At 42.3% G+C, this 25,614-nt stretch overlaps 1 protein-coding gene and 1 long non-coding RNA gene across 6 annotated transcripts in view; one reads left to right on the plus strand and one right to left on the minus strand.

Annotated features, from left to right (window-relative positions):
• Positions 1–1,459: 1,459 nt before the first annotated feature.
• Positions 1,460–11,608, minus strand: LOC148216728 (uncharacterized). Its single transcript, XR_015794910.1, has 3 exons — positions 11,275–11,608; positions 2,731–3,055; positions 1,460–1,627 (listed from the first exon to the last, which is right to left on the minus strand). It is a non-coding gene; the product is annotated as an uncharacterized LOC148216728 (long non-coding RNA).
• PLXNA1 (plexin A1) overlaps positions 9,044–25,614 on the plus strand; it is a 372,167-nt gene continuing 355,596 nt past the window's right edge. For 4 of the 5 annotated variants that reach the window (XM_088134264.1, XM_088134267.1, XM_088134268.1 and 1 more), the window contains exon 1: positions 9,044–9,332. The gene's annotated coding sequence lies outside the window, so the exon portion shown is untranslated. Of the gene's footprint in view, positions 9,333–10,417; positions 10,851–25,614 lie in introns of those variants that run through there. The other variant, XM_088134265.1, reaches the window with a different exon arrangement.

Consider the following 25,614-nt stretch of genomic DNA (forward strand, 5'->3'; position numbering starts at 1 on the left):
TTGGATGCTTTGTCTCAGTAGCAGTGAACATTTTTTACAAGATTGGGTTGCTAGCCCAGTCCCCAACCTTCCTCCTTTATCATCCGAGCTTCGGATTGGCAATGGCAGAGATGCAATGAGAAAATGATGGCATCACAAAATCTTAGTGAGAGAATGAGGCTCCTTTGTAATGACAGTTTGGAGCTCCTCCTCTTCCCTGGAAGCAGGGAGACAATCAGAACCTACTGTACATGGTTGCCCACCTCCTTGCCCTCCTGTGGACTCCCCTGAATCATTGCGTACTCCCTTCTCCGTTTCCAATTTCTGCCATGCTGCTGCCTGTAATGTTCACTTCTACCACTGGCTCCCATCTCACTTCACTGCTCCTCCATCTCCACTTCCTATTGTATGATCTACAGTAAAGGGAACTATCAACAAATGTATGAACTAGTGAGGTTCATATATCACCCTAACCCATGGCTTGCTTAATGATGTTTTGTTAAATAAGCCACCATACACTTGGTTCATGTATCATGCCATGCAATAAACTATGGTTTGTCAACCACAATGGCTGGTTAATACAACTCACTATGTCAAATATAAAGAAACCACACTATGGATTAATACAGCATGTGATCTCAGCCACTGCACTGCTCCATTGCTTTTGATTTACTGAAACTCTTTTGCTCTGAACCAAGTATCATTTGCCAAGTTCTAAGGTCACTGAATTCAGTTTGCTTATCCAGACTGCCTGTTAACGCTTGGCAAGTGCCCAGCGATGCCACCCCAGGTGACCAACTCACATCCCATTAAAACATTCTATCAGTTAGTTTGCCTTATCTTTTTGCCTGAAACTACTTCCTGTCTTCTGAAATGCCACAATACAATATTACCCACAAGGCAATATTTGTACGTTATCTTCTCTAGTGGTGAAGTTGATAAACAGTACAGTTAGTCCTCACTTAACAACCATTCATTTAGTGACCATTTGAAGTTACAACGATGCTGAAAAAAGGGACTTACAACCAGTCCTTGCACTTACAACCATCACAGCATCCCTGCGGTCACGTGATTGCGACCTGGGTGCTTGGCAACCAGCTCGCACTTACAATGGTTGCAGTGTCCTGGGATCATGTGATTGCCATTTGCGACCTTCCCAGCTGGCTTCCAGCAAGCAAAACCAATGGGGAACCACATGATTTGCTTAACAACTGTGTCATTCACTTCATGGCTGTGGTGATTTGCTTAATGACTGCTGCAAAACAGGTTGTAAAATTGGGCACGACTCACTTAACAACTGCCCCACTTAACAACAAATTTTCCAGTCCCTATTGGGGTTGTTAAGCAAGGGCTACCTGTACAATCCTACTTGTGCATATATATAGAAGGAAATCTCTGTGGGTTTGTTGGAGTGTGTGGATGCAACGGAATATTTATTCTGTGAAGCTTGGCTTTATACCATAATAGGTCTGATCAACAACATACCCTGTTTGGTTCATCCAGCTTTGCTAAGTATCATAGTGAATCAAGGTCTCAATTCACCCCATTCCTGTTTGCAAGTCTCATGGCCAGGATGCAGCTCTTCCTGATCTACATCTTCCTTCTGGGTTTGCAATTGGATGGATAGCTGAGGGTCTACAGCTGTTGACTTTAAAAAAAAAAAAAAACAGATAGAGTCAGATTCTGGCCCCCGGCTTTCAATGCAGCTTTCCTTTACTGCCCCATTCTGCATATTGACTTTGAAAGAAGACATTGGTCAGAACAGTTGCCCAGAGAAGGCTTTGGACTGCTGTTAACATTCCTCCCCCACTGATGTTGGCATCACCAAAGCTTGTCAGGGCATCGCATAGTTACAAATAGCCTTTTTGTATTCTCGCTAGAAACTGAGCTGCAACTGATGGCTGGGTTATAGCTACAATAAAATAAACCATCCTACCTGTATTCTCCCACACCATTTCTAATTCTACCTTCCCACCTTCTACTGAGGATATAGTTGCAGATCCCTCCTACTGCACTTGAACTTCTTTCCAGAGTCAAACGCCTGATTGTACAAACTGCTTGAGAAACAATCAACTTTATGAGAATCACAGTGCCTTTTGTCTGAGAATGTTTAGCACAACCATCACTTCATCTTCCCTACATTTACTTCCCTTGCCTGGCCCTCACCCTTCTACCATGCGCGCACACACATACACACATACACACACTACATTGTTTTTGATGCCTGGAGTGGTGGGGGCGAGGGGGAAGGTTACCCACTCAGAGGTCATGCCCAGCGTGGGAAGCACTTGTTAAATTATGCCTATGAGACAGCCTGGTAACCAGAGAATGAGGTCAAGGTGTCTCTCTTTAACAGACTCCGAAAGTTGAATTTATAAAGGGTGGAAAGGAATTGCTAAAATCTTTCCCTTCCTTCTCTATCATACATTTTAAGAGCTTTCTCTTTCACAGGAATTCCCCCAAGAGACTAAACCAGAAGCCTCTTTCGACATGAATACCTGACAAGTTTTTAATGTGAAAAGTATTCACTAAATTTAGCCTTTGGAAATGAAATGGGAGGGGGAGAAAAGAAAAATAATGAGTGATGGAAAGGTAACCTAATGCTGTCTATTTTTTTTTTTTAGTTGGAATTGGTTCATTTGTTCTTTTCTCCTCTGTCTTAAAAGCTTTTAAGGGTAGGCGCCGTAATCTATACACAAACAAGCAATGTGCCCAAAGACAAAGCAAGAAAGAAGAGGCGAGCACACTCACCTGAAAGGAGAACATGTTCCATCAGGGCTCTTCAGTGCTGCTACAATCAGGCAGGTATTAAATTCTGCCTCTTCAGGGAGGGTAGGGGACCAGGACTTTCACTTAGGATGACTGTATCTGCTGAATTGCCAGGAATTTGGCCCGAGCTCCAAGCGGCGCCAGGTTTTCTTGCAAGCTTTGACAGATCTCTCAGACTTTTAAGCAGCTGCTGTGTGTGTGTGTGTGTGTGTACATGCACGCATGGGCACATTTAGAGGTTGAATCGTGATTTCACCCTTTAAATCTGTGTGCGAGTCTATTAGGACAGAGGTGTCATTTTAGGTTTCTGTAAGAGAGAAAAAAATTCAGTGGTAGCAAAAGACTTGCTCCTCTCTCTCTCTTGTATTTCACAGATGAAGAGAGGGGTGCGTGTGCACCCCCATATTTCCCTACAATTGTTGCTTAGAATTATAATTGCATTCTCTCCTTAACTTACATATAGGGGAAATATATTTTCTATTGTCATTTGTTGGGGGGGGGGCTGCAATGCTTGTCCTTTTGGCTCCTTCTGTAAGCACATCAGTAAATTGAGCATGACCATTTTCTCCTTTAAAAGAAGGATCTTTACTCATTTAGCAGTTACTCCTAAATTTACTCAGTCCTGTACATAACAGAAGTGCAGAAGTAAGCCCAATTTACTTTAGCAATTGGGCTTACTTCTGCACTTCTTTTATGTACAGGACTGAATCCCCGAGTTGTTTAATCTGGTTCTGTTGATCACAGCTGCAACTCAAACATGTTTAGAAATGTTTGTTATCTTGATAAGCAGGTATGGGGTGTGGGGTGAAAGAGAAATAAATAGTCTTAGCAAGATATACAGTTATATTCTTGAAGGTGATTTAGATTTAAAGGCTGCAGATACGCTTCTTCATATTTTCCAGTAGGTTTAGAAAATTTAGTCTGCAAACCTGGATGGCGACTACTATCTTGTCCTGACACTAGATAGTCCAGTGATCTAACTAGGTATATAAACAACAGTAGCATTATAAAGCATTTTAAGCAAGGGGGCTTTTGCCTTTGACGTGCATATCTCTAGTCTATATGACCACTGCATTGCTAATGTGACAGTGATACCATCTGACAACAAAGCAGCAGGGAAAACACATAAATGAGCCTTTCCCAAGTTTGGTGTTGGCCTGCAACTTGCATTGCTTCCTGCTAGCATTGCCTTTGGTTGATACTGGTACTCACACTAGGAGAGCAACTTCTGATATAGAATTAGAGAGCTCCCGAGAAATATGCGTCTGGCTTGTTGGGTAACAGGAGGGGCAACCTCCCCCAGGCCCCAAAACACTCCTGAGTTAAGAGGTAAAAACTGGAGCTATTTCCTAAAATCAGTGGCTATGCATTTGTTTGATTGTTGTGCTAATGAATGGTGATTGTGATAGCTAAAACCAGCTTTTGCTGTTGTTAGGGGGCTTCTTTTTTGCTTCCCTTGAATGCATAATTCTCTTTTCATTCTGATCTATCTGTGCCCCTCCTTTGCTATTTTACAATCACATTTGCAGCAGGAAGGGTTGGTATAACCCTGAACTATAGATTTCATAAATATCTCTAATTAAAGGTGGTATTTGACAATAACTGTTTTTATTGGATGTTCCTCTTAACCTCAGAAAATTTGGGCATCTGGTGTGCAGACAGAGAAAAGAAAATATGTCCCATGTTCTCATGGCAAAATGGGCCAATGTGGGATGTGCTGTTAGCTGTTTGGTCCCTCAATCAATCAATCAATCAGTCAGTCAAATAAGAGAAAAAGCAGAATTGATCCTGAAGCCTCTTGCACACATTTTTAATGGCTACCAACTGTTTTCCTAGATCCTTGTAATACATCAAGAACATCAACCTCCTGTACTGTAACCAGGATGCTTATAGGACATTGTTCAATTCCACTGTTGCAAATTATTTTATTGCAATCCCTTATTCACAAACCCTACTGCATTTAACTAAGCTTTCTCTGTCTTTGTGCTCACATAACCTACTAAGCCATAGTTTAATTGATTATGTGCCATCAAGTTGGACTGACATTTAGTGACCACATAGACAGATTTTCTCCAGGAATAGCTTGCTTACCCAGTGGCTATTGAATAAACCATGTGCTCATTATGACTTAGCATATTAGCGTATTATGTCAGCTCAATTGTTGTGCTTGGGTTTGAAGCTACAAATAGCAATGATTTTAGTGGTTCTTAGGGACCAGCATGCTCTTGGCATCCACAGGGGAAAAGCTGTTTAAGAGGGTGATTATGAATGGAAGAGGAGCAAACAGGTAAAGATTAAAATCTTCCCCCCTCCAGCACCCCCAGTCTTTCATTGCTATTTCCCCACTCCAAATTCCTTTTCTTTTTCTTTTTGAAGTGACAGAACTCTATTACACGCAGATGTATGACATGTAGCGTATTACCTCTGACATTCTTAACTTCTCCTTGTGTATTTATTTTAACTTTTGGAAAGGAGTGTGTGTTGCCGCAACAGAATTCTACAAACCCTTGCTGCTGCTACTGATTGTATGGCTGCAGCAGAGATCCTCCTCCCTTCCTCCCCTGCTTCCAAGAGGTGATAAACCTTGCAATGCCAGTGTGCGGACTAATAAGCAGAGATAGAGGCAAATTAATTTCCCTCAGCAGATGAAACAGAACTGGGAAGGTCAAGAGGAAAAGGCACAACTGACCAACTGAAGAAGGACTGAATGCCCACCAGTAGAAACAACATTATTTCTGAACTGACAAGAAGAGGGGAAGAAAGAGGAGAGAGGGGAAAGAAAAGAGGAGATAAAAGTGGCCAGCACAGAATGCACTTTTAAAAGAGAAATAATAAAGTGAAACTGGTAATTAATCTTTTTTAATGGCATTTATGATTTTTTCCTTTCTTACAATTTTATCTCCACATTAAGTGACGATAGTGGTGCTGAAAGATTGTCAACTGACAGCTCTGAAGCATAAAAGCTCCACGTCCATTTGCCAAACAGACAAGAGTGAGCAGCTGAAAGCCATGTTTCTCTCTTCTCCCTATGCCCAGTATAGAAACTTTTGGGCTGAGGGCATAAAATGGCAGCTGCTTAAGCTGACAATACAAACTTTGGCTGGATCTGTTGAGAAGGAGTTCCTGTTGAGAAGGATCTGTTGAGAAACCACCAGACACCTTTATGAAGATTTGGAAAGAGCTGTATAACATGTTTGTCACCACCAAAGTAGGCTGGTGGCGTAGCTTCCATTTCACACTCACATTTTATAAGAAGAAAAAAAAAAATCCAAGAAGCTCAAGATGCCACTCAGAGCATTCCCCATTTGTGATACTCACAATGCTGTAAAGCATGTTAGGCTGAGAAACAGATGCCCACGGGACATCATAGTTAAATGGAGATTTGAACTCTGACCCCATCGGCCATTCTTATGGAGGCTGAATGGGCTTAACCAGGGTGCTTATTGGATTTTGTGAAGTCAACTGGTGATCTTAAGGATAAGCAGTATCCTAATATCTTAAAATATGCATCGAAAGCTGTTACAGAATGTGAACACATGTAGAAAGGCTAATCTTGTCAGTAGCACCGTAAGAACCAAAGTCTCAGATATAAGTCTAACTGCCACAAGAAAAACAAAACAAAACAAAACAAAACAAAACAGAGAAAATAACAGATAATGGAGATGACAGTGCAGGTCAGAACTAGTATGAGCAGCTGCATTTTTCTTTTTAAACATTTAGATGGACAGACATTTAATACAGTGTTGTAGTTAATTAATTAATCTCCCTACCCTGGAGGGCATTGGCCACATGGGTATTGCAGAGCAACTGCAGTAGATCTTCCCCAAAAGCTTGGCCCAGATGACTGGGAATTATGGAACAGAAGCTGTGGCCACCCTCTTAATTGTTTTTTATGCCCCCCCCCCAATAATACTTCAAAATACCTGAAGACCATGTAATTGGGGCAACTCTGAGGCAAATCTCCTGCTATTCCAAGGGATGGTTTATACTTGACTGCTTTTCAGTGAAGAAGCTGGAGTGAAATGTGATCATCTACAAATAAGGTTTTTTTGGCATCGGCATCTGTTGGCATCAAGTGGAGAGTTAAACAACCTGATCGCTCATCATCTAATAACACTCGAGTGACTCTCAGGTTCAGTAAGTTCCCAACATTCCTTAGTCATTTTATAAATCCTAGCTGTTGAATGTAAATTCTTGGGAGAAATCTTTCTTCTGAACTGTCGGGGGGAGGGGGATATAAAATTCAGAATGCTTTTGAGGCAGTAGGTAGATTTCTTTGTCATTTTTAGAATATTAAAATTCACAGTGTAGAGTTATAACAAGAGAAGCAAGGCAATGTGCATGATAAACCTTCCATAGTTTAACTTGCTCATATTAATTGCCAGAAATAGCGTCTCTATAATAAAAGACCCTTTCCCTATCTGTTCCAATTTGGACAGATCACTTCAGCTCAGCCTCACAGTCTTTTCAAGCAGCCCACTGGCATGTGGTAAAGGAATTTGGACATTCACCCCAGGAGGAGATGACTTCTAAAGGTTACACAGAGGCGGGAACCACTTATAGCAAAGAGGCAGAATTTAATGTCCCCCGCTTTCCGTGTTTTTAGGTGAATATGTATTTTAGGTTCCTGACTTCACAGTGGATTAATACCTGGCCAAACTGGTGCCTTTTATATATGTTGAACATTAACTTCCATAATGCACAGCAAGCTGGTTGGTCACTAAAGAATCTTCCCAGCATATCTAGAAGGCACCAGACTGGAGAAGATGGAGGAATTTTGATATTTTCACAAATATGATTTGTGTTGCAGATATGCTGCATTACTTAGGGCAGCATTACAAGTTGCTCTCACACTAGCTGGAGGTTTTTTTTCTGAGTGTACGCTGTCCTCCTTTGTATATACATGCATAAAGTGCAATACAATACTTATCTTTAACATATTTTCCTAGTTTAGTGCCAGTGAAAAGCTTCCGACTCCTACCTGTTGTTGGTGCTGTAAGCTTGCATGGAAAGAAATTATTCTGTATTGATGGAAAATATGAACATTAAAAAAAACACTTTGCATTTTTGAAATATCAGAACTTGCAAGATTAATTGCTTCTCTTTGACCCTTGCTCTTTTGTGTCCTGGTTCTAAAGAGAAGTAAGTCCCATTTCAACAGAATTTGCTTCCCAGGAAATACACTTTGGATCTCAGCCTAGCTCAGCTTTATAAAAATCAATGGGAGATGGCCTGCATCATAAGTTAGTGATTTATTGGGCGGGGGGGGGGGAGGGGGGGAGAGAAGCCCAGGTGTATCATGTTGTAAAGAATGGCTGTTGGGGGAGGCTGGAATGTAGGTTCTCTGTCTAAGGTTGGAGGGACTTGATATAATGGTTGCACTGATTGTGAAAGTTTAAGGTTTGTTTTTTTGACAAAACCAGGCCGTAACTGCTCTGAGAAATGAAATCAACTGCAATTCTGTACACACAGAATACATGTGCTTGGGACATAATTGGCATTGGACTCAGTATGATTTGCTTCTTAGTTAAACATGCACAGAATTATACTGTATACTATGATAACTAATTGCTGCTTTTAACAGATTGTTCTCTTAGTCTGCATTTGATTAGATTTATATGGATACCGGATTTTTATTTCTGTTTTCATTATATGCCACACAGAGAGCTATTAGATAACAACCAACTAATAAATCTTAGAAATAAATAAATAAAATTAAACAAATGTAATTCCGATTGTAAGCATATTTTCAAGGGAATACATCACTCTGAGCATCATTAATGTGGAATAAAACACAGAAAAGAGCCATTTTTAAAATCGGTTCCGTACTGAGTGAAAAAGCCTTTTCATTCAATTCTAAATTTTATGTATCACTTGTTTAAAAAACAAGAGCAACGGCCTTTTCTTTGGTTGCCTTCTGATCAGCCTTACCTATAAGTTTAGGTGCATGAAATTCAATGGGATTTATTTACAAGTGGTTCTATTTCGCCTCCTTTTAGAAGTGTTTAAAACGGGCGTTCCGTCCCGCCTCTTCTTACTAAGGAACGACTGGAAAGTGGCATTAAGAGCCAGACTGTCCGTCCTAAATGCGATCTGTGCTCGTTCTGAATTTTCCTGCTGCCGCCCACCCCCCCGCAAGCCGCCCCTCCGGTTCTTTTACCTCAGCGAGTATTACCGCTTTAAGGGATACGACGGCGGCATTGCCTTTTTAAGGAGGCGCCAGCCTCTTGTGGCATCTGGGCCTCCCTTCTCCTGTTCTTCATTCTCTTCTCTCCTCCTCTTGTGTGCGGATACGCACAGATCTGAACGCCCTCTAGAGGCGAAAGCGAGAAGAGCTGACTAGCAGCAGCCCTTTGAATGCGTGTCTCAGTCTGTCTCCCTGGGAAGTCAGATCCGGGCTGGAGTTCCATTGGAACCCCGCGCTGCATTCCATTCCACTCCATTCCATTCCATTCATGCTGGGCAGCGGCGGCCGCGGCAGCAGCGACGCGATCGAGGCTCCGAGCCCCGAGTTCCAGCGGGGGGCTCTTTGGTGTGGAATGTAATGATGGCTGGCACGTTCGAAACAAGCGCCGATGCAAACTGTAAGTCATCGAACTTTCCTCTTTCAGCTCTTCCACGGTGCCGATTTTTAATATTTGTAGGGGTGTGTGTGTACAGTTTTGTGTAGAGGGGAAAGGTGGTTGCAAAGGGAGGGTGAGCGCATCGCAGTGTATTTCCCCAGCTTGGCTCCGTAATAGTTGCGCCCCGTACAAGGGGCGACTCATTCACCCACAGCTACGGTGAGAGCGAGGCACACGCAGCCGGGGGATTGCGAAGCTTTCTTCGCCCGGGGGAAGCCGGCTTGGCTTGGCTGGGCTGGGAGAGGTCTGCAGCCCCGCACGCGGCGAGACCGCTTTCCTTCTTTATTTATTTATTTTTGTATTTATTTATTTGTGGCTCGCCTGCGGGAGGGAAGCGGAGTTTGCTGGATTCTTTGGCTGGGTGGCATCGCCGCCGCTACACTGCTGCTATTTGGGGTGTGTGTCTGTGATGCATGTGTGTGCTGGGGAGATCATAAATTAGGGAAAGCGCGTGACACACACACACACACACCAGCGTGGAATGGGATGGGTGGTGAGAGAGAAGGGGCGTTTTGCCTGACTGAAAGGGATTTGCGGGGGGAAATCGGCTTCAGAGAAAACTGGAAGAGTCCTTCCCTGAAAAACGTGGCAGGCAGGCGGGCAGACTGGCTGGCTCGGTGCGGAAAGAGTTGACAATGAGACGTGTAGAGCGTTTGCAATTAAAAAGTGCCCAAAGAGGAAACCGGCAGCCTTTGGAATGGACGAAAAGGGCGTGTGTAGTATAGTAGTTCGCGGCGGCGAGAGGCGAGGAAATGAAATGGAAAAGCCTGGAATGGAATCGCGCGTGGTTGTAACAGCTACGCGCGGCGCGGAGGGAAATCGGAGCGGGGGTATTGCGGGGAAAGAGAAGACTCGCTCTTTCTTGAAGAGCTGCAAATGCTCTAACGTTTGTGGCTCTGCTTTGGCTCGGAGCGAGTGTGTGTACGTTAGAGAGAACTCCTCCCTGGTACGCGGTGCCTCGGAAGGGAGGAAAGGTAGGCAGGAGCTCGCCGAAGGTGTGTGTGTGTGTGTGTGTTGGGGGGGGGGAACTGCAGCAAAGCCTGAGCGAGGACAAGAGATAGCGATGTGCGTGCGTGGCTGAGGGATGCAGCGTGGCACTCCGGTTGCCGCCACCGCTCGCTCTTTTCTGCATTTACCGTGCGCTTGTAAATTATTTTTCGGGGACTGCCCCTGCCTGCCTGCCTGCCTGCGCCTTGCTCGGATGGGAAGTTGGGGGAGAGGAGAGGACCGGCGCTTCTCAGGAGGCTCCGCAAGCCGGGTGGCGTCCTGTTCTTTTGCTGGAGGCTTTTAAAGGGAGAAGCTGCTTTGGGGAGGCACGGTCTTCGTAGGCTGGCAAGAGCGAGCGGGGGGTGGGGGTGAAGTCTGGAGTCGCTTCGCAGTGCGAAAGTGACTCAACTCCCCAGTCGCCTTTCTCGTCGGCGGAATGAATCCGGCGAAGATTGTCGTGTCATTTCCACCAGCGACGTCCGTCTCGGAGAGGTGAAAAGTTTAGCTACTGAGATTTTCTTCTTGGGGGGGGAGCAGGAAAGGAAACGGGAGGGACCGATACAGGCAAAGACACCTGGTGAAATCGTGCAGATGGAAGGGATCCCGAAAGAGGAGCACCCGCATTTCACCGCAGTCTTAAAGACCTCAGTTGGCCCATTCCCTCCCCCCGCCGTCCAATTTGGGGCTAGTTCTCAATTTCGTGACTCCAGCCTGCCCCGCCCGTCCCTAGTTCACCCCTTTAGCTCCCTGGAGTTTATGAACTTGTCCGGAGGGAAGCATGGAAAGCCCTGGACGATGCGTCTCCTAACTGGAAGCCCCCCTCCCCTCCGCCGCTCCCCGCTGAAGTTGGAAATAGGGGCTCCAACCAGAATAGGCGGCGTCCCGATCTGGGACGTATGAACGGCGTCCCACTTACTGTTCTCCCTACGGGGAAGCTCTTCCCGTTGTCCTCCAGGAGGAAGCTGCTTTTAGCTTTCTGCTGGCCAGCTTCCTTTACCACAGGCGGGAGCCATACTCTCCAGCCAACAGCAGCCCGGGGGCCTCCTCTGTGCCTCCCTTGCAATTCGGGTGGGGGCTCCTGTTGAGGGTTTCTGACCCAGGAGTTTGCTGAGGGCAGTAGTCCTTCTCCCCTTTCGCCGAGTCTGGTCCCAACTAGTTACATACACAAACACACACACACACACACATCATGCCCAGATCAGTGCCACAGGAATGCAGCAGGTTTCTGGAGCCTTTGCAGGGTGCCTGGAAAAACCTACAGACAGACACAGCACCATCTTAAGGGTCATTCATTCATGAATTCTTGCTGATTATGGCACAGTTTAAGAAAGGCGGTGATGTGCTGCCACTCCAAAGTAAGCCTTCTTGCACAGATGAGAAATTGAGCTCTGTTCAGTGAATGAGTGCAACTGCATGTGTAGGCGCATAGGTGCTATTCATAATGCATATGTATAAACCTTCACAATAAACAAGAACTGGAGGTTGTAAACTACAACCTCTTTGGAAAGGCAGAGCCGCATCCAAAGAAATAACAAAGCATGGGGGGGGGGGTTGAAAAGCTCATTAGCGCCCAGTGTAGCAAAATTAGCGCTTGCATTTTTTTTAGAATAGCTTTCCTAGAATCTCTGACTGTGTCTCTGGGAATGCATCTGTGTGAGAGTGCAGTGCATGTGAATCTAAAATCCTTGTTTAAGACAGACACATGAGTCACTAGTACCTTTGGAGAGGTTTCTGAATGAATATTCAGATGCAGGCTGAATCCAAGTAATTAAGATTTTTTTAAAAAACCCTCCCCCCCAGTACTTATATATACTAGATATCCCCTTTTATCCACTTAATGTTTTGATAATCTTGGTAGTGTCTTTATAAATATTGATTTAGCCTGCAGTTTTGTGCATACATACTTAAGAATCAGTCCCATTGAACTCAGAGCTTGTTTCAGAGGAGGCATATTTGGGACTGGACTTGGATGTCTATATTCACTGGCTCTGAATGTAGTGATGTAAGATAAGGAGGATAAAAACAGAATTTACATGTGATTAGTAGTTGGAGAATGAATCTAATTAAGGATAAGGGAGAAATGCAAAACCAAATCCCTTTTCCACTCCCTTGTGCCTGCAGTTGTTGAAGGGTAGCATCCAGAGTGTTAAAAAAAATAGTGTTGAGCATACTCCTTTTAGGGATGTTTGGGGAAGAAAAGTTTAGATTTAAGAAGCCTTTAGGAAGCACTTTTCCTTCCATTTGAGATGAAATTTGTAAGATTTCTTAGGAAACAGTTGATTATTGCCTTTTCAGTGGAATAAAAATTATGCCCCTGGATTTACAAAGGAAGGGGTGGGGGAGAAAGAGGAGTATGGGATGAGCAAAGCTATTGACTGCCTCAAAGATTATTTGTTCAAAAACATCAGTATAATGTCTGATTGCTTCCTGAACAATCTCAAGGTCTTTTGTACGTACTCAGGGAGTAAAATGAATGACTCAATATCTCTCTTTTGAGATACTGGTGACCAAATTGTGCAGAGTGAGGAAGTCAAACAAAATTAGCAGACCAAATAAACCAAAAAACCAACCCACTTGCATGCTGAGGCAGAGATAATTAAAATAGACTATAAAGAAAAGAGGCATTTATTTTACTTAAAAAAACCTTTTGGTTCAGACTTTGTTTGCATAGTTCAACTTGTTTTATATTAGTAAATTACAGTGCTAGCAGCGCTGAGACAATGTCAAGTCTGTGTGGGTGGGAAGGAAGTTTGGATCCAAAATATGTGATCGCATAACAGAGAAAGACATCGCAAGGAATACTAGATTGGCAGTCCATTACTTCCCATTCTGGATCTTTGTTTTTGTTTTAAATCCTATTGATGCCATTCTTTAATTTGCCTATTTGGGAAAATAGAGGTGTGCTGTGTGTGTGATGATTCTCTTTGGTTGATTTTATAAAATAATCGTCAGAGAGTGGCCCTTGTCTTTCACAGTTGGATTTCTGGATATTTTATGTATGATACTGTAGTAAGGATTTTAGAGATGCTAGACAAAACACCCATTTTCTCACTCTTCTCTGCCCCAGTGGACTCTCATTCCTGTTTGTAGACTTATATGGTCTACAATTATGGTCAGTGTTTAATATTAATTTTGGGGGTTCTGAATGTTACATTCTAAGGTAGTAGCATGATTTCCAGATATTTAGGGGAAGGGATATAGCTCCATGTTAGGCCACATATGTGGCATGCAAAGGATCTTAATTTTAATTTCTGATATTTCCAAGGAAATGGTTCTCAAATAAGCATTGTTTGGAAGGACATTTGCCTGAGACATTGGAGAGGTAGGCGTTGTTAGTCAACTAGCAGCCTTTCTCAATCTGTGCCATAAAGTGGCTTGTTTGCTTTGGTGAACCAAATTGTTGTGGTTTATAAGCCATGGTAAATGGTTGAGCATGTTGTATGAACCCAGATAGTTCTAGTTTATTCAACAGAACATGGCTAAGCAAACTATGGCTTGGTGCAATTAATGAAGCAGATCATTATAAGCAAATTCATGTGTTTGGGAAAAAAAATACTGAATGCAAATCTGTATTTTTCAGGATTCTTTCACAGTAGATTTTAGCACTGCTTAATAAAAAGAAGATATTTTGCAACACATCATCTAATCCTCCTTGCTACATTATCATCTGTATTCCGTGCTACACCGAAAATGTTGTTGGGCTCATATTGTTAGGCACTGTTAATTTTAAAATTTTGGCTGATGAGAACTGTGTTTTCACCTGGATGATAAACAAATTCCATTGATTTTATTTTCTTGAAACAAAGTGTGCAGTTGCTACCTTGCTGACTACAGTGCTTAATTTGTTCTGTATATCTTGGGTTTTGATGCGTTCCTGAATGCTCTGTTGTTAATCATGATATATCACCATTCAGGATGCTTGAGCTTTACCAATTAAAAAGTGAGTCGGTCGTCAGACTATCAGCAAACACAGGTCTAGATTCTTGCCATTGCTATGCATGTTTGACTGTAGGCCTGTATGGACACTCATTTGTTGTCCATGCAAAGGTAAATACCAGTGCATATCCATTTTACCGTAGTGGAGATATATGTAATTCAGAGTTGATTTGTTTAGTTCTTGGTGTTCTCTGAGTTTGCTTCTCTTTCTGATAATCTTTCAACACCAGGCTAGATAAGATCATCTGATGATGTTACTTAGCCCAGTGCTTCTCAGCCTTGACAACTTTAAGATGTGTGGACTTCAACTCCCAGAATTCCCCAGCCAGCATGTCCCCAGTCCACACATCTTAAAGTTGTCAAGGCTGAGAAACACTGACTTAGCCTGATAATAAAATGTCTGCAGGAAGAGAAGCCATCTCAGAGAACACTCCCTCATTTCCCTCCCTCCTTTAGATTCATATCCTGCCTATTTTCCTCTACAACAGCTCCTGTTAGGTAGGTTCGGGTTGAGAGAGAGTGAATGGCCCCATCTGAGGATGGACTAGAATCTGGGTTTCCTTGATCATTACATTACACTGGCTCCCAAAAAATAAAGCTTGGCAGTTCTTTTGCAACTGGAGGCTGTACTGACATTTTTGTAATTTTGGGTGCTGTGTTGGGTGAGATGATTACATCATTATGTAATGTATGTGGGTGGGACTCAGATTTACTTTCTTAGTTTAGGGGATTTTTAAATGCTCATTTAGGTGTGTAAATCCAACTAGATGCCTTATAAATCTGATTGCTTTCTTTCCAGCAAAATAATTGATAGGACGTTTTTCCTCTGATATTTGGAAGTTTGCCACTGAATTTGGCCATCTTGTTTCTGGGGCTCTGGGAGCCACCAAAAGGGAACTTGTATTTTGCCCACATCTGCTTTCAGCTGGATGAACAAACCGTGTACATCCTTTTCTGATTGTGCTAGGATGTGAAAGGGAGCTCTCAGACATACATACATGAACACTAAAAATGACTATTCACATATCCTGTTGCTGTAGGAAAACAATGCAGACTTAGTAAATACAATTGCTACTTTAAATGGGGAACTGTCTGAAGGCAGTGAAGCTAGGAAGCCTGGTGCCTTCCAGATACTTTTGCCGTCAGTTCCCATTCCTGGCTATTGACTCTGTTGACTGGGCCATATAGTAATTATAGTCCAGAGAATCTGGAGGGCATCAGGTTGCCAATTCCTGCTCTGAAATGAACCCAAATGTACAAAGGTGCCTGAGCTCTTCATTTGTTCCAATTTGTGACATAGTACGTGTGTTAGAAATACATGGAATTAGTTTTGCTAAATTGATTCTGCTGTGGTGGTGAAATGTATTCTTGTATAATCTCTGCATTATTTTCTGTTTGTCAGGATGAAGCCACATTCTCCTTTTATTGGTTCCCCATTCAGTTTTTTTTTTTTTTAATACGGTGTGCTCAGTATATGAGCGTACTGGAGAAGCCTTAAGCAACGTTTGTGAGGGATAGGGGAATTCTCTCGATTACTCAATGTTGAGTACACCAGATAGCAAATACCAGAATGCAGTTATGAGGTGACAGTGAAATATTGTAGGTATTCTAGGTTGCAACTTTCTGGATTTCTTTGGCAAGCTAGCTTCCTGAAAAGAAAATCAGAAAATGGTTGAATTGGATTCATTTATTCCGTTTATATCTTGCTTTTCTTCCAAGGTGTTATACGTAATGTTTCCTCCTCCAATTCCCCCCCCCCCCAAAAAAACCACTGAGAAAGTTTGGGCTGAGAGAGAGTGATGGGGTCAAAATCATGCAGTGAGTTTCCATGACTAAGAGTGGACTTGGATCTTTGTGTCCCTGCATCTCAGTTGCCAACCTGTGCTGGCTCCATGATTTTGTCTTTATTTCTAGCTTTGCAATATACAGTATATCTTGAATGAATGGAATGTAGCTATTTCATTGCCATTATTTAGCTTGTCTGAAAAGAAAGGTAATAGGTTACTAATCTGAATTAAGTGACCTTTCATATAAATCTAGGAGCAGACAATGGTTCTTGTCATTTGTGTTAATGGGTGTGGGAAAGACCCACATCTGAAGAGGCTATTTATTTTAGATTAAGATCTTTCTGGATGGTATTTTTACTCTGGCCTGTCTCTGACACCCAAGGCCACCATTCTGGTGGTATTTCTGCAGCTTGTAAAATGATAACAGGCTGTGTGTGTGGTGCAGACATGCACAACTTATTGGGATATTCTTTGGTTGAGTAGTTTGATCAAGACCTTTTTTGTGATTGGATTCTGAAGCGGTGAATACTGTGAACAGAAGGTGTTTTTAGAAAATTCAGTCCATCTCAAGCATGTGTAATTTCTTTTCATAAAGGATGCCTTTTGACCCGCTAAGAGGAGTCAGTCCAGTTTTACCCTGTGAAGAGCAGCTGTTCAACACTTCTAGGGCCAGTCAATCAGTGTGTTTAGAAAAAAGCTAAAGAAACACTCAGCAATAACAGCAACAACAGCAACAGGAGAAAATCACAAAATATAAAGACCTGCAAATAGAAGTAGAACGATTATGGCAAAAGAAAGCAAACATAGTACCAACAGTTATAGGCACCTTAGGTGCAATCCCAAAACACCTGGAGCACCACTTGAACGCCATCAGCATTGACAGAATCACCATCTTTTTTTTTTTTATAATCTGCGCTCAGTCGTTACCGACTCTGCAGTGACTGCTTGGACGAGTCCTTGCAGTTTTCAAGGCAATTGTTTCAGAAGTGGTTTGCCAGAGCCTCCTTCCTAGAGCAGAGCCCAGCTGGCGAGTGCAGGAGGCGGGGTTTCCGTTGCTTCACGCCCTTTTCGGGCGCGCGCGGTTTTTCGCCCTTACCAGCAACTGCTCCCGACTCCTTTTTGCAAGGCGCCGCCAGCATTTTTCCTCCCACCGGAGTGAGAGTACCCATTTATCTACTCACGTGAGTTTTCGAACTGTTGGGTTGACAGGAACTGGGGAGGAAACAGGAGCTCACCCTGTTTAACGCGAAGGCTGGACTCGAACTGCTGAAGCGTCGACCATTTCTGGCCAGCAACTTTCAGCGTCATTAAGCCGCTGCGCCACCGCGTCCCCTCTAGAATCACCATCAGTCAATTGCAAAAGGCAGCTTTACTTGGAACAGTTTACGTCCTGCAAGAATATCTTTAACACCATCAAATGACAACATCTGCCTATCCCAGGTCCTTGGGAAGGACTCGATAGGTGGATAAAAATACCAAATCCAGTCTAAACATCTGGCTGACTGTGCAACCAACCACAATAATAATAATCACTCTCAATTGTATCTCTCTGCATTTGAGGTGTTTCTGTTCTAGGCTTACCCTTGCTGCAGTTTCCTTTATGTCATCCCCTATTCCCAGACCCTTCAAACCTCAGGTAATTGCCTTCTCGATACCAAAGAAACCTTAACTAACCATCAAGAGTTTTCTCTTAAAACAAGTACCCTGTACATTTGATGTTTTGTTCCTCATTTAGCAGCTGCACAAAAAGAACTCCTGCCCAACTTCCTCTTTGTTCCTGCCCAAGAAAATGCTTCCATTCCCTTCCCATGGCCAGAATAATTGCTACACTTTAGATGTTAAACCTCAGTCCAAATTAAAAGGAAAGGGTTTGATGTTTCTCCCTGTACAGTTTTGATGAATGAAGCTCAGCAAACTCAGAATATTATATAATTAAAACTCTGTATGATCAGGTTCGTAACTCAGAATGTTTTACAGCTGCCAAAATTATATAGTTATCCAGATATGACTGAATTACAACCTTAGCTTCTCTGAGAGCCAGCATGGTATGGTGCTCAAAGTCTTGGAAACGGCCTACGTTCAAATCCATCCTCAGCCATGGGCCAGTTGCCCTCCCTCTCTTTCAGTCCTGCCTATCTCAAAGATAGGGATAAAATGAAAGGAGATCCCCATGGCACAAGAAAGTCACCCTGAGCTATTGGAGGAATGGAGGGATATCAATTGCAGAAATAACTTGACCCTGCTGGGTGGGAACAGCTGGGAGCTGTAGTTACCAACAGCTGCATGGCCACTGGTTCCCCACTGCTGCTTTACAATTTGTTCCTCAGAATCTTTGTGAAAACAGCACTAAATGGAATGGAAAGACAGAAAGTGGCTGCCATGGTTTATTGTTGCAGAAAAGACTATTGCTATTTGTAATGCCCACCCTGGAGCCGTGGTCGGGTAGAAGTGGTAATGTTCTGTGTGCAGTCTGGAGTGACATCATTGTTGTAATGGATAATGATATCCTTGGCAGTCTAGTGCTTTCTTGTGCCATTGCAGCACCCAGTAGGTTGCCAGGAATCTCAGTGGTTCTTCCCAGTCACCTGAGGTCACTGCCACTCTCCTTGTATTAATAGACCAGATGTGGCTGGAATGTATAGGTCCCTGGCTACCAAAAGTTCAGTATTAGATTTCTTGACCATTGAGCTTTCTGCTGAACTTTTAGTCCAAAGAGTGCAAAGCTATGCACGTTTCCCTGGACATTATTGAACTTATTGAGTATAGTTGGAGTTTACTTCCAAACAAATATACACTGGGTTCCTGCCATAAACTCCCTGTTATGACTTAATGACCTCACACTGTTTCCTCATCCTCCATTTCTACATTCAGAGCATTTGTGTCCTGCACTTATTTTATGTTCTTCTCAGGCCATCTACAGTGGAGTAGATGCTCTTCACCTTTTCTTTCTGTCTTGTTTGCTAAAGTTGAGAAGAAGGGCAAAAGAGATTTGTAGCATTGTACAAGCAGTAGATATCCAAGTCAGGAATTTTCTGTTCTGCCTTGGCAATTGCTCTGTTCTAGCCCTCCCAAGACAGCACCCTCCAGATGTCATGGACTACATTTTTCTTCATCCTTAGCCAACCCAGATGGGCTGATTGAGAGGTGATGTAATCGGATACATCTGGGTGACACAAGGTGAGGAAAGGCTGCATCTTCTCTCCATTTCCTCCAGTGACTATGAAACAGAACTGAAGTCCTTCTCCATGAATCTTGGCTAAAATGGGAATTGGGCTTCCAATTTGGTGAATACAGATAGTCAGTCCCCAGTTTAAGAATGAGTTCTGTTCCCACAGTCTATCCTTAAGTCAAATTTGTATGTAAACTGGAACAGTATTATTGTATAATACTGTATAAGTAGTATTGTGTAATTAACTCGAACCATTGTGTATTTAACTTGAAACATTGTGTACTTAACTCAAATTTTGCTACAATAAGCTCCGTTCTTAACTATGGGTCATCCGTAAACCAGGCATTCTTAACCCAGGGAGTACCTGTAGTGTGCTGTGAAGAGCGGTGGACTTGCAAATACTATGCCTGCCAGCCTTCCTGCCTCTTAGGAAGATATTTTAAAAGATTTTAAAATTAAGGAAGATATTTTAAAAGATTTTAAAATTAAGGAAGATATTTTAAAAGATTTTAAAATTAAGGAAGATATTTTAAAAGATTTTAAAATTAAGCATAAATACAACAGAAAATGATGCTGCAGAGCCAGGTGTCAGCAGCATCCTGCTTTGCTTTCCAGATGAAATCCCCGGAGGGCTGTCAGCCCCAAATCACCCTTTCCCGTCTCATACACATCCAGTCTGCTGGCCAAGTTAGCAGCGAGGCTGAGGAAAAGCAGTGACCCAGTTGGAGCACGTGAATTGCACTTTGCTACCTGCCAAAGCTTGTGAACTTTTAATCTGGCCAATGGCCTTTTTTCTTCATTCACTTTTACCTTTTGTGACTGCTTGATGCTAATGTTGGGGTTATCGATGCCCAATTGACTGCACATGTGGCGATTGCAAAAGGTCTAATTTTCTTTTACAGCAGAAAGGAGAGCAGATAAATGAGGAGCCTTTTGTCTTCCTGCTTCTACAGTCCTCCTGGCTTATTCTGCTGTTCCTTTCTTTCTTGTCCCTTCTTTATTTTAAAATTCTTTTACAGACAGCATCACCAGCAAGTGGGCTTTGCACTATATCATTATTTTTCAGGAATTCTCGGTCAGAAAAATCAAGTGTCTCTCTATTCTTTTGGCTGCTTACTGTTTAATGCACAAACTGCAGGGGTGGTGATTGCATTAAAATGTATATAATTGTACAATAAGAAAAAAAGCCCTGTTAATTGCATGGGTGTTTTCAGTTGATAAATATTTGAGTGATTCATATTTTCTTAGCAGTTCGGTAAAGCAGTGCTGTTGTCCATGGTGGAAGAGGTGTGTTTTCATATCATTTGGAGACTGTGAACAAAACATAGAATTTGAGATGGCTTTTGTAACTCTTGGGCTCACTGAGCCTTACTGGACTCTCGGGAAATTGATTCTGCAAGAGGCTGAACATTTGAGCGACAAAGCATTGGCTATACTCAAGAAGGAACTACTGCATCCTTGCCTTGCTCATGGCTTCCAATTCAGTTCTGTATGTATTTACAGTATTTAAAAATGAATCCTGTGAAATTCAGAGGAAGTTATTGTCAGGGAATGGTGCACAAGATTGCAACTTGAGTTGATTAAATCCATTACTATTAAATGCACAATGCAAAAATGTTACAGACTTGAGAGAGAGAGAGAGAGAGAGAGAGAGAGAGAGAGAGATCGGTCTAGAAATAGACTTCCTCTAAAAGTCCTTCCAATGATAATGGTACATTTTTTACTTCTCTGCACTTCATTCCCTGTTTTAGTCATTTTCGTTCCTAGAAGTATGGACACAAACCCAAGATTTCTCCTTTCACTCTGATCCTCAAAGCACTGCTGGAAGCTCTTTAGTGATGTTGCTTCTGTAAAATTACAAAAATGGGATTGTTGATAACCAGCAGCAAGACATTTTTTTAAGCAAAAAAAGACCATCCACCTTTTTTTCAGGCCAGGGTCTCTAACAAACCGAAGGAGAGAAGAGAGTTAGTGAAACTGTTTCTCAAACATATTACGTGGAGAGAGTCCCTGCCTCAATAGCCTGAATTTAGGATGAACAATTCCTGTTCTACTATATTTTCTCCACATTGTACTGATATTTTATGGCTTTTCTGGAACCATGTGAATATTCAAGAATGTTTGGCTCATTTCTCTGCTCCATGACATACTGGTAAGGAGGGATTTGAAATTACATTAAAACATAAAATATTTTGAGGGGACCTAAGGAAAGCAGTTATTGTGGTCACTTCCAGAAAACTGGTGGCATACCTTCTAAATGTACTGTAGTTTATTAGCAAAAGAGTGCAGTATTCAGATCTGAAGCAGGAAAGGGGTTTGGGCACACTTGTACCAGTTGGCGGTTCCTTAAAAGAAATATACAACTCCTTACAGAAATACGTGTTAGAGTTCAGGAGGTGTTAAGGAGTTGGTGACAGGTTGGTGACATGTGGTTGTACCATTGCTGCCTCCTTAATGCTTGCTTAACTCAAAACATGTAATTTTCTGCACTTACTGTGCAAGCTGAGGAAAAGGCGTGGCTTCTGTAAGAAGATACTGACCAGCATAGTAAGTGTACCCATGCCGGATCCAAAGCACCTTTCCTTCTTCAGACCCAAATATCCCACACCTCTATGTTTAATTTAATGAGAAGTTATACCCAAGCACACAAAACACTCACACACATTACAATAAGCTCTGAAGCATCTCCCTTTCATTGTTGAATGTTTGGCTTGCCTCTTGGCTTAGATACTTAATTGCTTATTACCTTAAGTTATGCTCTATGCAACTTAAACATCCAAGCTATATAGAAGTTAGGTCACTGTATATTTCTGAACCAGCAATCTAATAATTCTGATGAAAAGTAGGCAAGCGTATTGCTGAATGGTCAGGAAAGAATTTAACATCATTGTGGGACTCTACCTAATCCCTGGTTTCCATCCCTGCCTACTTCTGGTCAAACTGATAGAGGTCTGCCGTTCTTCTGTGAAGAAGATCTGAAGTATTTCCTGCTACTTCCCTTCAGAGGACAGGGCAACCTTTTCCTCACCTGGTTTTTCATGAAAAAGAAAAAGATGGGAGAAAACACCAGACATTCCATAAATGGGGCAGGACCACTGCATGGTAAAAGTTCATGAGAAGAATCCCCCCAGAAAATGAAGGGTAACAGTGGTGTGGATATTTTAAAGGAGTTTAGGTTAAGTTGCAGGCGTGCAGGTCTAGCTTGGAAGAGCCTGAAAGTTGCATCATTTAACTGATGGAATAATTTATTGTAAATTGTATTTATGGTAGCTTCAAATGGCAATTATGGAGGATTAGATACATTAATGGAAGATAATTCTCTTTCCAACCTACTAGTCAAGATGGCTATAGATTACTTTCACAATCAGTTGATTACTAGTTGATTGGGAGAGCAAGGGAAAAATGGCTATTGCTGCTTGTGAGCTTCCCAGAGACATCTGGAGAGTTGCTTGTAAACCAAGCGTTCTCCTACAGGCAATGGTTGGGTGTGCCCATCACTGACTAATGTTTTTCTTAGCCAGGAGTTTTGAGTAAATCACAATTAGCTGAGCTCATACACAGCTCACTAAGCCAAAACTAACCAAGTTCTTATGGATAAAATGTGTGAACCAGTCTTTTAAATGTGAATGGAGTGTGAACTGTCAATCTCATTCGAATTCGTGCCTCCTTTTTCTGCCAGTTCAGGCATTTTTACGTCACACCGAATTTCATGACATCTTAGTAGTTGGCTTTGGGTGAAAGAACTTAGATGGCTTGGGCCTTCTTCTGCCGGCATTCCTGCGGAAGTTTGTTATTATTAGATTCTCCTGACCCATCCCTGCCTGGATTTTTTAAAAAAAGCCTCTTGAAAAACAGTTTCCCTTCCTTCCTTTGTTTTGTTGCTGTTGGAAAACTTTCAGGCATTTCTTTTTTTCTCCACCCTTCTTTTCTGTGGTTCAGCGAGACTCCACAAGCTCTTCAGTTATCTCATTGCTTCCAGCTTTCCCAGGCTTGCTCCTGCTTAGGCAATTAAAAACTATTGGTAAATTGCGTGATTGGAGCTTTGAAGTGAAGTCAATCCATGCTTTTGCTTCTGCCTTCACTGCAGGCAGAAGCATTTTATGCTCTGGCAAAACCAGAGCAGGCTTTGTGCCAGGATGGAACAGAGCATCTGTGCAAGGAGTGCTAGGAAGAGAAGCCAGGCAAAATTATAAGACTTTTTATAAGGCCCATTCTTTTTATAATAACTAAGGAGAAGAAACTTCCCTAAAACTGAGTCATTGTTATTCAAAATATCTGTGAAGTCAACCATGGTCTGTTCCATAGAGCTTGTTTGAAAACATTTAATCAACCTGGACTTAAGTTCCCATTATTCCTGTCTGCAATACTGGCAAGCTGTTATGTGTGCCAAATTCCTTTGAGAAGACCTGGAATTTGGGGATGCTGCTGTGAGAACTTTCACCTGGCAGTGAGATGGCGCTTTAAAAAAGTGGCTGATGGGAAGTGAATGTTTAACCCTCCTGTTACAGGGCTTCTTTACATGCCTCATGTTCTGCATACAGTGCTCCATAGGGGAGCTGGTAGATGGCAGGAAGCTTAAGCTCGCTCTCACATTTGCACTTACTTTGCTTGAAATCATAAACTCCCCATTTTGCAAAATGGGAATGGGCTGCTAGCTGCAAGCCTTGGAGCCTGGCAGACACGTTCCATTTTGAGGTCCAAAATGGTTCATGAGATGGAGGACAGTGGATTAATTTGCTTTTTACTTACCCAGTTTCCACAATTATTTTCGTAAGTATGTTGAACACCCAGCAGCAGTCGGCAAATGTGTTGCATTTAGAGTGTTTATCTGAAAGGAGGATGACCCCAAATTTGAAACTGTTGCAAGAATAGAAAGAATATAGACCAAACTTCTGTGCAGTGCCTCCTTTCTGCTGTATTTTTTGTGCAGGTATGCATAAATACATATTTGTATCAGCTGCCAGAAGTCACACTCCAAAAAAAGAGAAAGAGAAAAGGCGGAAGGAAATTGAATGGTGATGAGGCTAGGGAAGAAGTATCTGGACAGGAAGGGAAAAAAAAGTAGCCTTCCTAGACCTTACCAGTGGGTTACCTTCACCAGAGTAGTGAAGTCTTCACTATTGCTACTACTATCTCTTAGTCTTCAGCCCAGTTGTAAAGACATCAAGTCTTTGCAGCAGCAGCACTGGCAGTCTTTGGACCTCCTGCCCATTTCTTTTTTCCAATGGCTGCTTTATTCTTATCAACCCTCCAATTCACAGATAATCATTTGTGAATCTTCCTGTTGGTACTTTTTCTGTAACTGCTGTTTTCATATGTGAAAACTTAAATTGATTAAAGAAATATTCATGCATAACTTAAAAATGAAAAGATGGAGAACTAGCCAAGCAAGTAAGGATCTTATCTGATTCCTTGTGCTTGATTATCAAATATAACACAGTTTTGTAAACCAAGGGGCTGGTTAAATGCTAAATGAGATTGCCATAACCCAGCAGGGTAGAGTATACAAGAATTGCTTGTCAGCCAATGTATTTTACTTGCATGTTTCTCTATCCTAAATTGGGGAGATAGTGAAACATGTTGGGACAGAAGTGGGCGATTCATGCTGCGTCAGATGTTCCTGAGATACCCTCCCAGCATTCTTCCCTGGTGGCCATTCTGCAGCTTTGGGGAGCTAAAGTTTGGAGACAACTGGAGGACCACACCCAGCAGATGTTGCCAGACTTTGGGCAGAAAATATAGAATGAACATACATCCATTCTTGGGCTACATTAAATTGTTCTGCAAGTTCTTGGATTTCTGGATCCAGTATGGTGTAATGGTTAGTACAATTGAGACTGGAAGGACGAAGTTCTGATTCTCTACCCTGAATCTCAGTAGCTGACTTGGAACCACCTACTATTTCTTAGTTTAGCTTACATCACAGGATGGTTTAGGAAATGAACATGGGGTGGGAGAACCTTACTGCCACTCTTGCAGAAAGGCCAATATATAATTTTGATTGAATAAATCAGCTGTAAGCAGCTAATGCATCTTTATTTAGGATTAAAGCCTGATTCCCAATATAATAATAATTAAAGGCTGTATCTCAGAAACTTTGGCATGCTGAGATCTTAAGCACAGTTAATTGGAAGCAAACTTTTTTGGCATCAGATTAATGTGTAATGTAAATATGTATTTTAAATTTTGGTGTTATAAAAGCTGGATTGTATGAATCACACTGCAGCTGTTTCTGTGCAGATTTATTTTTTAATTCCATGTGCACGGGAGGCTCAGGATTACCACTGATATTCTGAAGCAACATATATGGTGTCTACCCTTTCCAGGCCAAAGCTACCAGTGAAAACAGAACTATTCATGCAAA

Source organism: Python bivittatus, unplaced genomic scaffold (assembly GCF_059951505.1).
Source record: "Python bivittatus isolate LINGU-HERP-01145 unplaced genomic scaffold, Pbiv_v1 ctg000080_np1212, whole genome shotgun sequence".
Classification (NCBI taxonomy): Eukaryota; Metazoa; Chordata; class Lepidosauria; order Squamata; family Pythonidae; genus Python; species Python bivittatus.